The sequence below is a fragment of the Bacillus rossius genome (assembly GCF_032445375.1).
Source record: "Bacillus rossius redtenbacheri isolate Brsri chromosome 4 unlocalized genomic scaffold, Brsri_v3 Brsri_v3_scf4_2, whole genome shotgun sequence".
NCBI lineage: Eukaryota > Metazoa > Arthropoda > Insecta > Phasmatodea > Bacillidae > Bacillus > Bacillus rossius.
In genome coordinates this window covers 9270965-9288246 of record NW_026962011.1, presented here as the reverse complement: position 1 = coordinate 9288246, position 17282 = coordinate 9270965, and the positions used below count along the sequence as shown (strand labels likewise).

The 17282-nt window shown below is 35.9% G+C and overlaps 1 protein-coding gene across 5 annotated transcripts in view; it reads left to right on the top strand.

Moving 5' to 3' along the window:
* LOC134542193 (diacylglycerol kinase eta) overlaps positions 1–17282 on the top strand; it is a 339692-nt gene that overhangs the window by 147764 nt on the left and 174646 nt on the right. Inside the window, exon 1 of one of the 5 annotated variants that reach the window (XM_063386257.1) lies at positions 6892–6965. The exons of the other annotated variants lie outside the window; for them this stretch is intronic. The gene's annotated coding sequence lies outside the window, so the exon portion shown is untranslated. Of the gene's footprint in view, positions 1–6891; positions 6966–17282 lie in introns of those variants that run through there. 5 annotated transcript variants of the gene reach the window in all.

Here is a 17282-nt window from a genome sequence, read left to right as displayed (position 1 = left end):
TATGCTGGACCCAGCCGAGTGGGGTCGTGTGCACTAAAGCATTCGTGACGACAGTCTGTGGTCGTCTCGCTTGCGGAGTTGTGCAGATATGCTGCGGAATAGAAATATTGGTTTTCAATTAAATGAGTGATGCATGAATATATGTCAGAGGAAGTGGAAAATTTGGAAATGTTTAAAAATTTTTTCATTTGATCCGAGATTCGTTGTGATATAACCATCACAATCATAACCCATTTCCGAGCTCAATCTTAGTTTCGTTTATTGCAATTTTTTCCTTTTGACTTAAAACCAATTCTGCTGTGTTTAGAGCATGTATTTTAAATATTATTTCTTTTCGCCATATGCCAACGTTCACATACATTCACGTGTACACTGAATAATACTCACTTTTGTTTAGTCTAGAAGTAAAAGAAAGAATATTGTGCAAACCCTGTTATAGTTTCTTATATATTTTGGGTTTCGAAAATGTTATAAAAAAAAACATTTTCTCTATTTTTTAGGATGCTTTATTAGATAAGTTTATATTTTCTATATCGATCGACTTATTTATTTTGTACTCTTGTAGAGAGACCATTGTTAAATTTTTATTTGTCTTCTGTGATACTCCCATTCTTAGTCACATTTATTAGGTTAGGTCAGCTTCGTAAATTAATGCTGTGAGACATATAAATGCCGTGCCGTGAACATATTATTTATTGTTAGTATGCTGTTACTTAATTATAGCAGATACAATTATAATCTGTTTTTAGTGCTTTTAATATTATTTGACTGTTAATGTTTATTGGATTTTTGGTCAATGCCCGTTTGCAAAATTGCTGAAAGTTAAAATAGACTTACGGCATTATTTCATGTACTTTATCTAATATAACCTGCAATGGAGGAAATTGGAATGAGGTTAGAAACGTAAATGCTCTTTGTCGCTATAAAAGCACTCCACCGCTTCGAATACTAGATAGGTTGAATCTTTTTTTTTTATGAGCTGCAGCGTATATAAATTGTAATAATTACATACACAGTGTTTATAAATAAAGAACGCGGTGGTAGTAAATATGCAGCGCTGTGTGTTCGACAGCACAATGAGAAAGCACGCGGGTAATGAAGGATACTCGCGGATAATGGTAGTCTCACGGAAAAACAGCTTATTTGCAACAAATTTCTTTGGCGACCACGAGCCGCTTGCGACATCTTCGTCTTGAAAACGAGCTGTGAAGTAGTTTGCGGAAAACTGTTGTTCCTGCATAGCAACTCTGCCGAGGTATATCGTATGTGAGTTGATCTTTTTAGTCGAGCACGAGTTGCCCCTAGTTCGTGGTATTGGACAGTGTCGGCAACTTGTTACACAGGAATGCTTGCCGGGAAGCCGAACTACTCGCGCTACAGGCGCAACTGTTCGTCCTCGGAGAAGACTGTCAACACCAGTCGTCCCCCAGCTTTACTTACGGTTGCTGCGTGCAGCTTGCTCTGTGTGCACACAGTTCCTCTCAGCTGCATGCATCTTACAGTACTCAGTTGCTCTCAGCTGCGTGCAACCTATACAGTGTACAGTGTTCACTCTGCTGCGGTTCGCACCTCAAGGTTTTTTTTTTGTTTGTTTATGGAACTGAAGATAAATTAACGTTCTACACTTTTCCTAGGTGCCATAGCTTAACCATTTTAGACACGAGAAAAAATTGTATCGTATAAAAATGTGCATATTTATGTGCTCTTTAGTTTTTTTGTTTTATAATTTGTATCACCATCACTATGAAACATAATTGATAAAATGAAAGCCAACACTCTAAATTGCTAACAGAATACAATGCTCTGGTGTAGTACATAATATTTTCTCCTGTGGCTGGGAGTAGGGTGTGGTGATGGTTGTAATGTTCCCCATATTAGATTGTGACGTCACGGCAGCCATCTTTAATGACCTTGAGTTTTAACGTGACCAGTTGATTCACAATCCTTCAAAATATACCCACAATATCCTATTTTTTTCTAAAATAACTAAACATTTTTCATTTTCTTGGAAAAATTCCCGTTTTGAGATAAAATTTTCCAATTTAAAACTCATCATCACCCAAAGAGGCTTAGTATTCCCCTTTGATATCATGATCGCTGGCTTTTGAACCGGTCACAAAAAGTAATAAAATGTATCAAGAATATTTTAATTTTAAAGTTCTTACGACACTGAGTTCGGAGTCTTCGGTTCGAGTCTCGAGGAGAGTAATCATATAATTTTAAAATAAAAAATAGAAAAATACTAAAAAAAATTAATTTAAATAAAATTATAGTTAAAAACTCACGCAAAGGACTCTTCTGGTCGAAATTACGTCCTTTCTCCATAGTTCTACAAACAGACTGACCCGCCACTACTACTACCACTAAGGAATATATTACTCCAACCAGTGTGGCGTCACGACAGCCATGTTTTCCACCACGTTGAACTGTCTTGGCGTCTGTTAGAAAGCGCTACCGCCATATTGGTTTATTTCTCTCCCATAGACTGCACTAGTGTCAATCACCTGTAATCTAACCGATCGACTTTTGTCCTCCATTTTGCCCGCCATATTTTAATCTTTAAAAATTACCCAAAAAATTTGGAAAGAAATTTAAAAATTGTAATACCTAGTATCCTTTTTAATATATTGATTAATTTAAAATATGTGTGTCTGTGGTTCGATCCTTGGTTGGTGCAAAACATGTAATTCAGGCTAAAAATTGTTATTAATAATTCATGTAAATTTGCCTTCAATAAATATTTAGCAATTCTTTAAAAAAAAAGCCGAAGTTTTGGGATAAATCCTATTTGAGATTAAAAGAAATAAAGCAAACACTGTGCAAGCATCATTTATTTATTAAAATATTATTCTACTACAAGAAATCATGCAAATGTAAGTGACCTAACTACATTTACGTATGCAGTAACTTGAATTGGCTAATTATCAGCTCCAGTTCGTTCACCGAATTTAGCGTCCAGCCACATTCTTTCAGTGTGTACTTTTTTTGTTTCAGTCAGAGTTTTACATTACTTTGCTTAACGGACTGCTAGGTATTTGTAAATGGCTTTATTCATCGTCCTGAAAGAACGCTTAGTCCTCGAAGGACTTCGTTATACCGTATATACAGTCCAACCATAATTTATATTTTCAACATCTGTTCATTGCTATCTCATCTGAGCTATTATCATCTGCTTGATATGGCCTAGAAAATTGTAAATGTATTTTGACTCTCTAAAGGTATTTAGATAAAAGTAATTATGTGAAAATCCACCAATGCGTACCTCGCCAAGTAGATCCCATTATCATTTACCTGCAATGAGCACAAACTCCTCTGTGTGGATAGTGAACAACTCTTAAGACTCGGTCTCATGCGCCATTTTAAAATTGTTTTTATTTTATTCATTACTATTATTTAAGAGACATTTGTGTAAATTTTAACTCGATATCTCCCATGCATTTTTTGGTCTGTCATAGATATTTTCAACATATATTCACTAAGTGTAATAAAATGGCTGTAAAATGTCGCGCAAGTGATAATTAGTAAAAATATTTACAGCCACTATATTACACTTGGTGAAAAATCCGTTTAAAATACTGGCGACAGGACAACAAATACAAAGGAGGTATTGAGTTAAAATTTTACGAAATAGCCCTTGAGTAAAGGGAATGAAGAAATAAAAAAAATGCAACATGGCGTGTTAGCGAGCTTTAAAAGCGTGGGGGCGCTTAGGGCGAGACTGGCTTTGTGCATCACACGCCTCTTCGCCCGTATGCCATAGGCACCTAGCTGACATGCAGTCTTCGCGGAGGTAACTCTGAGCGGTGAGCGTATGATATTATGGTGCAACTAGCCGTGTGCCCGATGGAAATATATTTTATCTTCTTTTTTATGAATTACCAAAAACGATGATACAACTTTCGTTTATAAACAGAAATATAAACACCAATTTCCATATTTATGTCTTCAAAAGTGACAAATTTCCATCTTATATTTAACCTCCTTAAGAGATAAGTTTCCAAAAATCCGTTCTCAGTGCTCACCTACGTTACATAAGGAACTCCTACACAAAATGTCATGCTTCTAGATCCACCTCTTAAAGCTGTGCTTTGTCGGTAAGTCAGTTTTATTAAGTAGATTAGGTATATATTAAAAATAAAGTCTTTCCGCGCTTCTTTATACTATTTACAAAATGTACTGTGTACCATATTTATTATATCTAGAAACGTTCGTGAAAACATCAGTTCACAGCAGCAAATTCACGTGTTAAAAAAGAAACCATAAATGGACGCTATTCGTAATGTGACTCGTTCCGGAAATGTAGAGTGGTTTGTAAAGGGCGCGTCATCACCGGGATTTGTCCCAGACAGTCGTGCGCTGTTGTTAACCCTGCCTCCACTGCGTCGCGGCTCCGGTCGAGTTCGCTCGCGTCCAGCTCGCGTCCAGCTCACGTCCAGCTCACGTCCAGCTCACGTCCAGCTCACGTCCAGCTCACGTCCAGCTCACGTCCAGCCAAGCTCAGCGCAGGGACGGCGCGTGGAATGTCGGCCAGCGGGACGTAGGAATGGAACGCTGTAATGAGGAAATACCTGACGCTTCGCAATCACTTCTGCGAATAGTGCCACTCGTGGGTCTTGGCCAGGACCAATAGAGATAGTAAAGGGGGATGGGGAAAGAGGGAGAGAGAGAGAGTAATATTGATTGCTTTTCTGCAGTCACGACAACAATGCTATGTGCCAACACACGTGTATTTCCACCTTTTTGTCAAAACAAGGGTTTTATATAAGGGCAGTTTTTATTTGTACTTATAAATAAAATGCATTCGTTGACTAACTACTCTTACTAAGCTACCTTAAACTTATGTAAAAAAAGCAACATAATAGTTCAAGACATAACCTGGGATTTCAACCCTAAAGCCTCGGGATGTAAGTTTTACGTCCCAGTGTCTTCATTGCTGTTAAATTCTCTTCACAATTCACTCTCCGTATTAGCCATGAAATCAAAGTTTATATATATATATATATATATATATATATATATACACACACACACACACGCGCACACTTTCACTCTTGTTGTGACGAGTGAGTGAGTGATGCGGCGAGGTTGCGCGAAGTTTTGAAAGTAGGTATGTCTACATTTGTCAAAGATGGACTTAACTACAAATGTGCTTTCAGGTTGCGCCCGATGAAACTTGTAGATCATCAGAAAGTAAAATAGTTATTATAACATAAATTTATATTGCCATTTAAACAAATCTCGATATAAACCTACCTTGGTGAATGTTCTTTGATAATTAGGCATTGCTAGCAGTTTGCTTTATTGACGAATTATCAATTCTTGTAAATCATTTCTGAGAATTTTATATTTAGTTGAAATATGTCCAAAATATAATGTAAAGTAAAAGTAATAGGTTTATTTACTTTTACAAAAAAAAATATATTTATTCCAAAATTTAATTTTTTTAAATTTAGGATAAAGTAATATCATGAAATTACTTTGAAAATTTAGTTAGCGTTGCGGGAATACGCTTATTAGATATAACTTTGGGTAGGTATTTCTAACGAAATAATCTGGGCTCTCACTAGACTGCAATGATGTAGGCCCGCGCGAACAGTTTCTCCCTTTTAATTGGTGGCCGTCTGCAAAGAAGCCACTGCCTTATGTGGTCAGACCAATCAGGACGCGTTTGCTTCCGCACAAAATTGCTGTGATTTATGTGCTGACAGTAGTCACGTGCCTAAAGGAATATGAACGAAATATCATCGCGTAAAATATATGCCCCTAGTTTTAGCATACATTTCTTGTTTGTTTATAATACGATAGAAGTTCCATAACTATGTGTCGACACTTTCGCAGGCAGAAACTGTTTCTTGACGTTAAAACGTATATTCGCTCGTCACAGTGATAGTCGGTTGAACTAAATTGTGTGACAAAACACCGTCAGATTTGAATCGCTAATAACTACGATGGTTGATCCTACAATAGATAGATAATGTTTGTACGTGTTTGTCGCGCAGTATTTGTCTAGCCTATGACGCCATCGTACCAGTGTAGGAGCATGCGCGTGATTATTACGAATTAGGTTTGTGTAAAATTATGAATTGGCGGAGCACGGAAATACGTGTAGCTAGGACATTGATTTGGGTGTCTTTGTGAAGAGCTTGTGGAACACTACTAGGACCCAAGTGAGACAGTAAAAGTATTCGCCGGAATATAGGCTAAGTGAAAATTGATATAGTATTAAAAATTACAAATAATTCAAGATGTCGTCAAATATGATTCGTAAATATGATCGTAATGATAGAAAACGAAAGTCAGAGGAAATCTCGCTTCGAAAGGAATCCATGAAGCCTAAACAGTCCAGTGCCGAGCGAATGCGAAAACTACGAAAGCTTCGAAAAGGAAATGAAAAAAAAAAAAAATCCCGGCGCTATGCGATTAGGTAGCTGGCCCATCGGGCATACAGCGGCCAACGACAGTCCAAACGTCATGCGCAGGCGTCGTTGGAAGGCAATACACAAAACAGTGATAAGATTCGAAACAACACTTGTTATGATTTTATCCCGACTTATGTTTTCATGAAAAATTTACGGCGTAGACCCAAACTGCGGTTTTTTTTTTTTTTTTTTTGCCAGGACGATCCGACTTCCGACAGAAACGTGTCCTGGAAGCCATGATGTGACGATCACGAGTGTCAGCTGGGCGTGCCCATCGGACGACGACCTTGGACGAGTGTGGCGGGTTGCGTAATGGCCGGTCCCGAGGGGAGGTACGCGCGGTTATATTCGCCCGCCCGGCCGCCCGGCCTCTCGGCGCACGCGCGGGGCATTGATTGGTTTCTCCCGCGCGCGCGACGCGGCCCGCGGCCAGTCCGGCCCGAGCGGCTCTGCTAGACGGTCGGCGCCTCACTCCCCCTCCCCGCCGCAGGGCGCCGAGCTCCGAGCTCCGAGCTCCGGCGGCGACATGGCGGCCACGTGGCGCCCGTGAGTACCACACCGACACACACCACAGTCGTGGCCAGGTTTCTTCCTACCGCCTTGTTTGTGCTGGGCCAGTCACGAACACAGACGATTCTACAGTTAGTTTTGAAATATTTTGTCGAAAAATACGTGGCCCTAGGTATAGCTGTTGCCATTCTTTGCTCGGCCCCGACACGTCTTCGTCGAACCGCGTGACGTCATCGCCGCGGGTGTTCCGTCGTCAGACCAACAGCTCACTACGGTAATCACGTCGCTCTTCTCAAAACTCTTATTGTTTCAGTCGTGTGCTCTTTCACTGTGCCCCGCGTTTCAACGGCGACGTACGCGCACGACGCAATATCTTACTACTCTACGATGCCCAGTGCCGATTTTTCTTCTTCTTTTTTTTGGAGTGAAGCTAGTGCTACTCCATTCTTGGTCTGTTGCAAAAAAAAATACTTCTTAAATTAAACTAAAATACTTTCCCTGAGTCTTATAAACAAATGTAAACAATGATACAGTCAGCTATTTCATTGACGGTAACGAGTCTCTTTACAATGTTTAAATCATCTTTCTTGTGGTGTCTGGACTACATATACACCTTCATTGGCTACGGACCTGCGATGCCCAGTTATCGAGCTACATTGGGGAAGCTTATAAAAATGCAGTTTACGATATTTTAGACGAAAATGCAATGCCTTTCAAAATACACTTAATTGAGACAGCTTCCAGAAATGTTTTTTCTTGTTGGTAGTATTTTTCAAAGTCTCTACGTAGGAAATATCCCCATAAAGCTATTCGTCGGATTAACCTAATTTCTGGTATATTCAGAAATGTATTACTGTGAAGTGAATTAATTTCGATTCGCTAGACTTCATGTATGTTCTGTTTTCAGCAGATGTTTGATCATCTTTGTTGGGACATCACTTAATTATTTAGTCACCACAGCTTGGTTACCAACAGCATTTTTTGCTTTTTTTTTTCATTCACTTTTCACCCGAGCTTTCTAAAAAATACATATAGTGTCATTCTTCTTCTTGACCAATACTGTTATTTTGTTCGACCCACAAATATTGTTATTATAGAGTAGAGGTGCAATGCTGCGAATTTATAGTAGAGATGCGATGTCAAGGGCCTTCTGGCAGCTGTAGAAGTCACAGAATATCAAATCACACAAATGCAAAACTGCCGCATGCATCTAGAACGCCACTCACCAATTAATGACTAGATACTTTTTTGCCAGTTGTCGGAATAACAGTGCGGAACATTATACAGTGCGACGTACCTAAATAATGTTATATACGCTGTTAATGATTTGGCAGAGCGAAAAATTTGATTAGTCTTAGTGGCAAGCAGATATACGTGTTTTTTTTTTGTTGCGCTAATTGAACAGTTCATTTCCTACGGCTTACAGTTTGTTAAGCTTTAGGATTACCTCTAGTGAACATGTTTAGGCGAGGTATGCTAATATGAGTATATTGAGTATATTTTATGTTTACAAGTATACTATCACACGACTCTGCACACTGTATTTTTTTTTGTAAATGGAACAAAAATATTCATGTAAACTTAAAGATATTTGTAAATTTGTACATTTACACGGAAACAACTGTATCACTACAAAATATTGTTACCAGTAATACTGGGTTCTGATTATTACCCGGTCATTTATGCTTTGTGTTGTCTCAGTACCTCCATTAGTTAAAATTATTATTAAACAGTTCTGAATAACTTTCCAGTATTAATTGCGCATATAATAAGCATGATGCGACCAAATAAAGTCAAACTGTTGAATATTTGATTATATTTTCCATGGTTTAAAAAATAACGCTTTAATGAAACATTAATTATAATATAAAATTATGTGCCAATTTCCGTAATAAATGCTTAGTATTATATCGAAAACCTAAATTAACCATAGCCATGTGTTGTACAAAGTTACGCTATTTTTTTTGTAGTATTACAAACTATTTCTGCCAAGTGGTTTCCTAAAGAATCTTTTGTAAAAATATAGTAATTATTTTCTGTGTAGTTAAAAAATAACAAACTCGCGTAGTTCAGAGTGTAAACAAATAAGGGAGACAGGAAGAGTCTTTTTCTCTAATTTTGTATGTAATATTTTCATTATTGTTTACTAATGTCGTTAAAATTTCTTAATATAAAATCATATATAGAGTTTAATTATAACTTCTAGTTAAATTACTATAGATACAGACAGAGATGTACAAATTACTTTAAAAAAAGTATTTAAATACTAAATGCAAAAACTTTTCTAATTTACTATTTCAAATGCAAAATACAAAATACTTTTACTTTTTGTATTTAAATACTAAATGCAAAATAGGTATTTTCAAAATACTTTATTCAAATAAATACTTTCAGATAAAATTACTAATGTTCTTTATTTATTAAAGATTTTAACATTACAAGCTCTTCAAAAAGAGCATCAGACATGTTGCGTCTGTGTGGACGTATTATCATACCACTATATGAAAATAATCGTTCCACTGGTGCCGAACTAGGGAGGCAGGTGTTGTATTTTAAAAACACTTTTTTTACTGTTGGGTATGTGTTTAGAATGGTCAGACTTGTGTCTTCTTCTCTTAAATATTGGAGGGTCTCCAAATTAATGCAGGTGCTGCTGTTGCCATCAGTTGAGGTTGCTGAGGAGTCTGAATCGTTGAACATAGATATAGTAAGACTCACTGTTTTGCTTCTTTTTCCCTGTTGATGTTTGTGGGTGCGAACTTTTTAAATCTTGTTTGATTCTTCGCACTTCCGCAATAAACAAATCCTTCACATACTCCTTTTCAGTCTTTGGCACCCACTTTATCTTGAAGAAGGGATATAACACAGCTGCTAAAATGCTGTCTTTGGCACGAGTACCATGTTAGTTATATTTTTCAAACCGGTTTTGTATGCTTTCTTTTATTGTATCAATTAAACCACACAATATACGGGATTGTCTTGCTTTAATAAGTCCAACATTTTTTTTGCATTCGATAAAATTCTGGCGGCAGGCACCCATAGAAAGTCTCCTTGTCCCCTTCTAAGCTCCGGATGGCTTCAGCTATGGGTTTAGACGTGCTAATATATTCAATCAAAAATTGGACTTCTATCTCCTTTAAGACAGCTAATCCTATTTTTCTCAGAGCTTCATTGATGGTTTCTTGGACTTTTAAGATATCAGCTATGCAATCGTAATATGAATTCCACCTATTTGGACAGGGGCTTGTTGGAGATTTACCAGTGGTTTCCAGGTAAATTTTACAAGCTTTTGGAGACCTAGCACATAAATTCCAAACAGCCTGACATTTAGCCATAGCCACATCATGTACTTTTCGGTATGAGTTATTGTTACACCTGGCTTTGTCTATGTCCCGTGTAGGAATTAAATGCAAGGTGTGGGTGGCATATCGCTTATGGTTGGGCAGTTGGTATGTATCATTATCTTCGGATTAGGGAAACTGTTTTAGGAATAACATTTCATCCGTATCATCATTACTTTTCTAATTATTATTATCAAAGAAGTCATCATTTACATTCAAGTTTCCATCACATTCCAAGTCTGGTAAATCTGGCTTTCCAAATATTTGGAAAGCTTTTATCATGTTTGAACCATTATCGGTTACAGTTTTTGTTATTTTAGGCAGCCTTAAATCATATTCAGAATGAATATCAATAATGATACCTAGTCGTAGGTATGTGATCCTTTAAATCTTCTGCATGCGAGTGGTGAACTATGTCTTGCAAATGTGGTAGAATCAATCCAATGTACAGTCATACCTAAATAGCTTCGTTTAGATGATGACCAAGTATCTGCGGTGGTACAAACATAATCAACAGTTTTCAATGTATGTTTCGAATTTTCTTTATGTTCTATGTATGAGTTAATAATTTTGTTATGGCATGTTCGGCAGCACATCACTTTTGGTGGAGTTGACAGTTGTTGAACACCTTCAATAAGTGCCCGGAATGACTTATTTTCAACAATTGATACAGGTCACATGGTATCAACAATTAAGTTCACAATTAATTTATCCAAATTAATTGACTTTGGTAAAGTGTTTGTAAAGAGTAGTTTGTTTCAGTTTTATTTTATTTGTATTTGTACTTGCTCCATTGCTATCAGATTCAGTAATGTCACATTTTCTTTTCTTATTGTGTTGGGGTTTCAATTCCTCATACTCATTCAGTAGATCCTCATGGCCTTTTCAAAAAAAAAAATGACATTAGAAATTAGAACCACCATATTAACTGAAAAAGGAAAGAAGTACAAATCGCGTTTTGATACGATAGTACAATAGGTATAAAATAACATTAACAATAAATACAAGTCCATTATGTTTAAGTACTTACTTTTATATGCTTTAAGAAGTTTGTAGTCGCATTCAAACTTCCCTTTAATGTTTTTGAGCATTTTTTTTACAAACAGCAGAAATATTTACTTCGTGTCTAACATCCTTCTTAACGTCTTTGAAACAATGTCTCAATATAAATGGATAATTGAGGTTATGGTCATCCCTGAAAAAGTGAATAAAATAAGAATTGAACACCTTTAACAGGTCTTGGGGCTAGCTAACATTAATTAGTTTAAATAAACAAAAGAAATAAGCCGTTTCAAATAACAAAATGTCGGCTAATTAACCTAGGTAATAAATCAAAACAACTCACATTAATTAATTAATGTTAGTTACTGTTGGCACACCAAACACAAATAGGTTAGGTAATATGTTTATATTACTGTCGTTACTGATTGAGAAATATTTAGAAACTGTAGAAACCTTTATCTTTAACCTCAGATTTCGTATGAACTTTTTGTGCTAATGTTTAAGTACTTACATTTTGCATTCAATTCACACCACCATTGATATTGACCAAGTAACCACTGATTAATATAACAGTAGAACACCAAATCAACTCTATATTTTTGATAACAAACACTATTAACTGCGTAAAATAAAAAAAGTATTCGAAACAAAATCGAAGTCAATCTCGTTAAAAAGCGAAGCGTAGCGTCATGTTTCACAGATAATAACGTTCATATTGTTTTAACTGTCATTTTGCACATAGACTTTCAAAGTTGCAGCGCCTCTAGTGGCTATTTGCCGAATCGTTGACCCATTCACTTGAAAATTTAAGTGATAATACTTTTGAAACTTAGCTGTAAAAAAGTATTTTATATTTGACAAATATAAAATACATTTCGAAAAGTATTTCAAATAATTCACAACTCTGGATACAGAATAACATTGTACTTTTACAAAAGAATACTTTGGAAACCATGTGTAGAAATAGTTTGTAATACTACAAGAAAAATATTTTAAATTTGTGCAACACATTGCTACGGTTATTTTGGAATGTATAAATTAAGTTTTTAGAAACAATACTGAATATTTATTTTCACGCTTACGAAATTTGGTGCAAAATTTAAAATTCTGATTGATGTTTTATATGAACAAATTTTTTTTAAATAATAGAAAAGGATAGTCGAATATTCAACGATTATTTAACATTATTTTTTTATTGTGGTTATTAATGTGCGCGGTTAAAACTGGAAAGCTATTCAGGGAACAGTTTACAAAAAAATTAATTAATGTAGGTATTGGGACAACCCAAAGCATTAATGTCCGGGGAAAAAAATCTAAACCCAGTATTATGGCAAACTTTTTTTTTGTAGCGCTACAGTTGCTTTCGTGTAAAAGTACAACGTTTCACATACCTGTATTTTTACATGACTATTTCAGTTCCATTTACAAAAAAAAATGTACAGTGTATGCTTCGTATTTTAACGGATTTGAACCTCACACTCAGCATTTAAGCGATCACAGAATTACAATTTTTTTTCTAAAATTTTTTTATAGATATGTTTTAAAATATGTTTCCGGGCTTTCAACTTATTTTTTCCTGGTGAACTTGTAGCCACGTTGGCCGGTAGAATTCTGACTTATTCTGTGTGTAAAAAAACTGCAGTCTTTTTGGTAGTCGTAGAGTCGTCCCTTTTGCGTTAAAAATAACTTTATATCGTTGAGTCCGCTAATGTTATTAATTTTTTTCATTAAATGGCTTGTAATAAAAAGTACAAAAGCTTTCTAAAATAAATAAAAAAATAGCGTTAAAACCATTAAAAATCGCTTTAAGTTCATAGCGCGAATTTCAGTTATCTCATGAAATTTAAGCACAAAATGTGTCAAGTAAAATTTATTTTACACAATTGTTATACAAAAATGGTACTTAAACTAATATTGAAATCCTAACGTTGAAACCGCTGCAACGGTAAGTCTAGACTCGCAAATAAAAAAAAGGGTAACACACCCTTTTATTACAATGTAGCCCGACATTCTCACTACATACTACCAAATAGCTTTTACAAGAATCCAATGAAATTCAGTAGGTTAATTATATCACTCACTACCACAAGACCCACCGGTGAAATACTTCGTATATTTGTCACATACTTTAGAAAAGTTATAGGTATCTACTACGCATAACCATAAGGACTTTACGAGGTTGCAAGCATATGGGTCATGAGGAAAATCTCCGAACTGCAAAGCACTTCAAGACACAATCAAAGCTAATAAGTCTCCGAATAATGAGGCATACTGTATGGAATTACCTGGCACACTTTACACTTAACTATAATAGGTATAAGTAGGGACACCTGTATTTCGCGATTTCATTTCATGTCAAGGTATTTCACAAAACACTGTAGCTTTTTCTAAAAGTCATGGCAAATTGTGAGGGTGCAGCAGTACGGTGATCACATTCTCATTGGCCCCGTCAAGAGCGGGACGACACCTCTCATCGACCTCAGCCAATAACCAAGGAAAAAAGCTACAGCATTTTGTAAAATACCTTGACACGAAATGTATTCGCGAAATACAGGTGTCCCTAGGTATAAGGTCCAATTCAAGCATATAGGGCCTATATTATAGGCTAACAGTCTCCAACGACAATATCGATATTACTGGTACGCATTATGCCTGCTATAGTCATACTCTGTACGCCTTACATCTACAGCAGTGCCAATTTAAACAGATAATTGTTCTTCTAACCACGAAGAATTTCTAATGTCCTTCACAGTTTTATACTGGATTTGATACAATAATGTTGAATCAAAACATATCACGAATATTCATATAAATGTACATGGAAATGTCTTCGCCCTACTTGAACGATTTAACTATATTGAGAACAGTTTTTGACTAATTGAGCACATTGCACATCAATTCAGCACTTATTGCGCTGTAAGTACTGTAATACTTGACCACTAATTCTCAATAAGTGAAGCGTGCTTGAACGTAGGATTTTAAATAGGTCTCAGCTTTGCGATTATGTCTACAGGTAGAAGGATTCTTGCAATAGGTTTTGCCTGTCGTTAAGATAGCATTACCATGAATGAAAAGCATTGGCGTGTTTGGGCGAATTCTCGCCAGGTAAGACACCAAGAGGAAGAAAAATTATAACAAATATGTCAGACAAAAGTATAACAATCAATGCATAGATAAAGGTTTTTCCTGAAGCACATGCCTTCTGAATGTTTCTAATCTCATTAATAGCTATAATTATATGACGTCAAAAAATTTAACAGTTGATTATAAGTTGCCTACTAAAACGAGTGTTTCGTTCGTCGAGTTTTTTATTTATTTTTAGTTTGCACCGTTTTATATTGTTTAGTTTGTGATTTTATTAGTATAAAATTGTGTTTCTGTATTTTTATTTTCAAAATCGACGGTTTTTTCCACAGTGACAGAGATATGGTTTGTCAATCATTATTAAATGTTGGAACGTATTTATTATTCCAGGAATTGTATTCATGATGCAAACTGAAATTTAATGAAATAATTTTAAGAATCGCTTCGCCGAGAGCAGCGTAAAACTTTCGTTTTCTTGTTATATTCATTCGCTGAGTTAAATCGCATTTGAATATTACTTACAATCTTAAGCGAAGAGGCAGCTGTATCGGCTAAAGTGCTATGGACTTAAGTTTTACACAACAGCGTGAATCGTTGATGGTAAGTTCATCAGTGCTCTGAAATAATAAGTAGGACCCAGTTAAATATAGCCAATGGGGCTTACCTACACAATGGTCGGATAAATAGGGGATGAAATTATCTGCCATTAGACATGCCACTTCCTGTAACAGTGACAGCTCTCTGAGCACATGGAACCGCCTAACAATGCTTTTTTTTTTTTACATTTTTTGAGAATGGAGATTTTTTTTATGAAGAAACTTATAATGGTTCTCATTGACAACATTGTTAAGAAACCGATGAAAATGTCACATGTATTTTACTTCTTCCAAACGCCTCATATTGAACATTGATTTCGAATATTAAAATATTTTTGTAGCAATGACTTGTTTATCAATCATAAAATTGGTTCTGGACTCAGCGATTTCATTGAAGAAACTGCGTAATGATAAATGACAGGCACAGTATTAATTAATAAATTATAAGGTTCGACTAAGTATATCACTTACGATTCATAAGATATTGGTATTCACTTAAGTATCATACCTGCAGCTAAACAAGAGCATCGCTTTTTTCATCTCAGGAAATGTAGCGTCGAACTTAGTTCATAGCTAAGTGTGAAACTAGCGATGTTCCTGCTGGTATATGGCACTATAAATGCGATTGAATTTGTTACCTTTCACTTCACTTACTACTTCAGTTTTTGGACTATTTTTTCTTGGTTTGCGTTTCCACCTCTTTCCTACAATGGAACTTGTAACTTCTCGAAATGTCATAATTTTTCACCAGTTTTCACAATTTACAACAATTCAATTTAGCCATGCAGGTCTGATTATTTGTGCAGTACTTGCAAGACTAGCATAAACACAAATAACGTTAAATATGCGTTTATTATTTTAGTGACACATCTTTTGATTGACATATGAAAGATTATAATATATATTTTGCGTAAATATATATTGAAGCGCTTAAGTCGCATTATACATTTATGCCTTGTATTAAATTAATTTTTCACGTAATTTTATTATTTTTAACACGTGCCTCAGAATTTTAATCGAATTCATATTTTATGTTTCAATATTTATAGTATTTTTATGTGTTTACAGTGAAGTAAATATATTTATATTAATTTTAACTGAGTGGACTACAAATATTTTTCGTCATTTAATCATGTGTAGGTTATGAAAAACATGTTTAAAAAATTTGTAAAATACATAATTAGGAGTTTACTTTCATGATGAGCAAAGTTTTTATATTACTTTAAGAAACGGCTAAAACAGCATATTCTCCCATGATAAACTGTGTTACGACCAAATAAATCTTAGTTTTCCATTAACAGGGATTTATAACTCACCCGTACATTAACGTAACGAGAAGACGAGTAGGCGTGGTCTGGGGGTAAGTAATCTCGCAGGCCCTTCCCTGGTATTCCCTGTCGTTCTAGTCTAGAGATCGATGTTTCAATTATCATTTTGGAGTATGATAAACCAGGGATGGCAAACATATAGGTAAGCTGGAGAGATTTTCGGCGTAAGATGTTTTCTTAGCTAGCCCTGATTTCAGTCCCTTCATATCCACAATATGACTCTATTAATATGTGTGAATTAAATATGAACCAAATAAGCTATAGTGTATTATTTCGTAATTTTACGAAGATTGCCGTAAATGGACGAAAAATCCCTTGATAATCTGTAACCAGCGTTCGTGGTAAATTGAAGGTGGAGTGTTTTCAAGAGTTTGGGTGGCGGTCGCTGAACCGAACGGACAGCCGCACTTTCTTGCTGCGAGAACCTCCGGCCGACTGGCGGATCTGCAGGGTCGACCTTGATGGTGCGGTTCTGTGCAGCCCTCGAGTGCCTGCTTCCTCGTGCAGCTGGGCCGCCCCGCCCTCTGCTGAGATCATTGCATCCGTGCATTTCATCGCTGCAGCGCAGGCAAACTTCCAATAAAGTGTAAATCAATTGGACAGCTGCCGTTTCACAGTTTCATTCGGGGTGGAAAGTATTGTATTCTCCAACATTTAGTTTTCCGTCACGCACATAGCGGTATAAGTACTTACATAGTACTAGCCTCTTTGTACATTCTCTTTCAGCGTTCGAGAATCTTCCGCAGTAACTGGAGTGCGAACTGTTTGTGTTTAACTTATATCTACATTACTTTATTTATTCTATATTTTAAAACGTCAAATAACTCAAGTTTCATGTTCATAACAAGTTTGATAGAGCCTTTGTGTAAGACTGAAGTAAAGTTATTTGCAATATTTTATCACTACAATTTCTGATTTTACAAAACCATATTGGCTCGTGATCGAGAGAGAGAGAGACAGAGAGAATGAGAGACAGCCAAAGAGAGAAGAAATATATAAAAA